The following is a 4,986-nucleotide window of genomic DNA, read 5'->3' as shown; positions in this document are numbered from 1 at the left end:
GCATACACAGGTGATGTTACTATCATACTGTTGGCTACTGTATAATGATGTATAATGTATCTTGCCACGTTAAAGTGATAGTTCAGGTTTTTTTTAATTGGGGTTGTATGAGTTACAAATAGGTAGCCACTAAGTATATTAGCTGCAGTAGTTAAAGGGTTTTTTTGGGGGAGTTCTCCTTATCCGCTGTGATGTCGTATACAGTAAAGCCCTGTGAGGCAAATTGTGATTTGTGATATTGGGCTTTATAAATAAAATTGATTGATTGATTGATTGATTGATTGATTGATTGAGTAGACAGCTCTCTGCTCTCCCTCAGTAAGCCACAGCAGTCTTTTTAGACGCGCGTTTTTGTAGACGCGCGTTTTTAGACGCGCGTAGACGCTGGAAAGTTAAAATATTTTCAACTTTTTGAGTGTCAGACGCCAGTAGCACCATTCGTCATTGTCGTCATTGGCCCAGGCAGCCAATCAAATCCTCCTTCCTGTTTTGTTGTGGCAGTTATGGCAGTTTGGTCAGTTACGGCAGTTTCACGGCAGTTACGAGCAACAGACAACAATGCAATCCGAAGAAGAGAAATTTATCCTTACAATATTTGATTATGAAGAATTATACAACACAAGAACACCTCAGTACTCGAACAAACACAGGAGGAGACACGCATGGAGCTGTGTGAGCAGCGCAACAAATTTGTCTGGTGAGTACAATGTAATTGGCGCTTTACGTTTTGTATCCATTTTGAATCCGTTCACTCGGTTGCGCACACACCCCCGCTCCACAGGCGCTCCTTGCTGTTTTTTTTTGTCTAGCACACATTGAATAAGCGCTTCCAGCGTTTCAAGCATCTTTGAAGCGTCCGCTTTTCTGCGTCTCATCTCGGTGTGATCGCCCCCTAAGAGGTTCTTTTTCTGGCTGTGTGGTTCATATTTTCGCTCATGACTTATATCCTACGTCAGCAGAGACGCTCAGCCAATGGAGGCAGCAGCACATAAAAAAGCAGCACACTGCAACCGGCCCCTCNACAGAGCAAAAATGTTCATGTAAAACCAAATGATGAGGCTAGTATTCATCATAAACCCTCTGCACTTGCAGATATAATTTAGATTGAATCAAATTAGGATTTGCCAGGAGATGTGATGCTGCTCATTAACATAAAAGTGGCTTGGATTTAAAAGTAACTACTTAAATGTGTTTTTATTTTATTGTTTTTTTACTGACATTTAACAGCAAACTTGTGGACAATAATTACCTGTATTATTATTCACAATCTCTGTTCCTCTCTGTCCTATTTTTCAGGATCCCATCATACGTTGTTCATTGTTCAGGAGGTTCACTAGACCAAGCAGCCTTTTGGGTTCCTCTAAGTAAGTACTGTATAGAATAACAGGACTGGGAGGATGGTGTAGGTTTAAATTTATTAGACATATACACCAACAAGACAGAGTACAAGCGGTGTCACAAGAAAGTCTGTTTTCATTCATAGGCTTCATTGTCTTTCCATCAATACCTGGTGGGCCGGTCTAGGCTCAAAATGCCCGGGCCGATTTTTTTTGTCCAAGTCCAGCCCTGGCTTCTTCTTGGTCTCCGCATCCATCCTGGGCTTCTGCTGCATTTCCGACTTCCCAGTCGGAAATTTCATCTGAAACGCCCCCTGAAGTTGGATCTACGACTTGGACGAACCTCACCAACCCCGACCTGACTCCGACCTCAAAATCCAAGATGGCTGCACCCTGTATCAACAGTAGTGAAAGCTCTTGTAATGTATTATTTATTAGCACTTCTGTTTATATCTCCAGGAGATCCAGATTTAATCTTATCTCATAATTAAAGCACAAGGATTGAAGCCTGTCCCTTAAATTTCTTGTAGTAATGGAAAGAAAATACAAAACACGTCAATTAAATGATCCAGTTTGACCCTGATAACCTCTCCTCTTCCTCCCAGGCTAAGGAAGTAGGAGCACATTGTGATCAAGACAAAGGAGGAGCTGCACACTGTGATGAGCTCCACTAATTCAACTCCCGCTGCTGCCGCCTTCTCCTCGTCCAGACAGCGAGAGACTTCATTCAACCTTTAAAATAATATAATAAAATAGTTTTGGAAGTTTTTCCTGACTTGATTATTGATTGCAGCAGTGTGTGGTGGTGTTCATGTTACTGTTAAAATTCATACCAGATATACTCCATTTAAAAACCAGCAAAGCAAGTCTTAATACAAGCCAGTTTTAACCACTACTGCCACCCTGTGGTTAAAATGTGTAACATCGCCTAATGATCACACCAGTTTGCAGAGATCAGATGTGGCGCAACTTGATATGTTTTACATTAGAAATTGTGCAAGTGATTACTGGTGAACGTGGAAATAACTGTAACGAGTAGCATGTCAAAATAAATGTTTCAGCTCGAGATTGTTCAGATAATTATGACATTGAAAGAAAACAAAAAGCAAGACTAATAAATGGAAATTGTATGACGAGTAATACATTTGGACTTAATACATTTTGAAAGATATTGTAGGCATTATTTGACACAGAGCTACAGAGTTTTTTTTTCATCTTAAAAACAAAATGAAAAAAGAATTTTGCACCTGGCTTCATCAGATGTTCAGATTTATCTTTCCCAAAATATATGCAAACTTCATCAGATGTTCAGATTTATCTTTCCCAAAATATATGCAAATTTGCACATATTTAATGAGATAATGCCTAATTTGCATAATTAAACATTAAAATTTTAAAAACTTGTAATACATTTTTTTCTCATACTATTATAAGTAATCAACTGAGGAAGTTTCATGATGATATCTATTATTTTCAAATTTCACCCCATTCACCTGTAGTGTCTCACCTTAAAAGAAAGTAAATACTGTTTCTTGTATACCGATCCTTGACCTTTTCAGGGTTTGTTTTTCCCTCTGTGTTATTGACACTTTTCAGTAATAAACTGCCGTCAGTAACCTCAACTTTAAAGTTTTCCAATGCCAAAAATCATGGGTTGCTGAGAGAGTAATCTAAAATATTGATTGCATACAGTATGTGGATAAAATTGGACAATATAACCACAAAAAGTATTGTTTATAAGCATCAAAGCTCACTCTGGACCTTCAAAAAAAATTCCAATTGACCATAAAACCTTACTACACATTTCGTAGCTGTTCTGGAGCTTTTGATCATATCACATGATCTTCATCAGCAGACACAGTTTGCCATGTTGTCATAGATATATTATTCTTGATTTGTCCTGTGTGCTTTTATTGCAGTTCAGGGTTATTGCAGATTAATTTGGGGATGAAAGGGCAGTTGCTACTCCATGTTTCTTTTTTTGTTGTTGGAAGTATACACAGAATTTCTTTTTAAAAAGTCTCATTTTTTTCATGTACAGTCCATTTTGAAGCGGACTATCATCGACTCTGCAGTGGTGCTACTTTGAATCAAACCATATACCAAGAGAAAACTCCAAACCCCAAAACAATGTTGTAATATTCTATATTTTTTAAGGATTTTGCCACTTTTGTGTCATATCTTAGCAAGTGGACCATGAAATGCCTTCATCATTTGTGTCAGTAGACTTGTAGTGACCCCTTACTCACCAGCAGAGGTCGACAAAGGTCACAGATTACTGAATGACTTTTAAAGTCACATGTACCCAGCTTAAAGGACCTATAAGATGGTGCCATTCATCTACATTATGTGAGGGCTATTTGTAATATCCTTGAGATTGGTTACATCTTGGGGAAACAAATCAAAACAAATGGAGGTACAGGGAAAAAGCAGATTTTTGCCACAAGGGCTTACTGTTGACCATACATCATGTGTCTGTGTTTGTGTCTTTTCCTGCATTGCTTGTCCTGTTGTTGCAACCATAGTGTGTTTTTTCATCTTGCAGAGCACTGGTTAATTGCTTCATGCTTCAGTCTAGCCACTGTGTTCACCCGAGGACACAGATCTGCTTTATTCAGTGTTTTTCACCGACTCTGCGCCTGTGTGCATCCCGCAGAGCTGCCACCCTTTACATAGAGAGCCCATCCATCTCAATAATTACTGGAATTAGTTTCACTGTGTTGCATAGCTCCACTACTCATGTCACTCCGCTATCACTGCCGCAACTGACCATAATTACAGTAGGAAACAATTACACCGCAGCACTTTCACTCTCAGCAGCATTCACTGAACCAAGCTGTTAGCAGAGCAGGCAGTCACAGCTGTCAGAGCATCAGCAGGCACCCTACTGTACAAGCATTTCATGTTGTCAAAGTTATTGACATGAAAACACTGGAGCATTACTTTTTTTCCCTGTAAGTGAAAAAGAACTTAAGACTAAAGAAATGGCACTTTTGTGTGCTTGTTTTTGCTCTCCTCACCCACCTGCCCTGCTGCTGTTCCCACGTGAACAAACAGAGCTCTCTTGGTTCTGACCTTGCCGTGATCATGCGCTTAATGACAGGTGCAGCGATGGCCGCCTTAGAACTAGAGCTATTCAAATGCACTGCGTGGTGTGCTCGAGTTCAAACCCACACGCGTCTTTGAAGGGATGGCAAATTGCACATGCTTTTTGTGTTTTAGAAAGTCTTCTGCGTGTCTCCCACTTTTTCATTTCTTCTCCAAAGGGATTACAAGTTGATGCATACTCCACCCACACATCATTTAACACTCGAAGAATGATAGAAAGAAGTGCTCTCTTTTTGTGTGTGTTGGCTAACCCTCCCCATCACATTCCTCTTTGATGAGAGCTCAACACCCATGCTTCTGCTGAAAGATTTTTCTTGGAGAAATGAAAGAAAAGGACAGGATGTATATTCTGCCTGCTAAAGTTTGATACTGTTGTTTCACAATAAGATAATGGAGTGGTTTGAACTGAAGGAGGTTAGAAAAAACAAAAGCCACTGTAACAACGTTTGTATTGACCACTGGAAAAACCAGAAGGCCCTTGCCAGATGATCTAAGAAGTGTGATAGGTCCGTATCTGATAAGCAGGTCAGACAGGTATGAG

General features: G+C 39.8%; 1 long non-coding RNA gene across 1 annotated transcript; it reads left to right on the top strand.

Moving 5' to 3' along the window:
* Window positions 1-1,305: 1,305 nt before the first annotated feature.
* LOC126401854 (uncharacterized) lies at window positions 1,306-2,069 on the top strand. Its single transcript, XR_007571128.1, has 3 exons — window positions 1,306-1,364; window positions 1,484-1,756; window positions 1,943-2,069. It is a non-coding gene; the product is annotated as an uncharacterized LOC126401854 (long non-coding RNA).
* The last annotated feature ends 2,917 nt before the right edge of the window (window positions 2,070-4,986 follow it).

This window comes from Epinephelus moara, chromosome 15, assembly GCF_006386435.1.
Source record: "Epinephelus moara isolate mb chromosome 15, YSFRI_EMoa_1.0, whole genome shotgun sequence".
Classification (NCBI taxonomy): Eukaryota; Metazoa; Chordata; class Actinopteri; order Perciformes; family Serranidae; genus Epinephelus; species Epinephelus moara.
The sequence above is the reverse complement of the archived record's forward strand: the minus strand, read 5'-3'. Positions and strand labels throughout refer to the sequence as shown.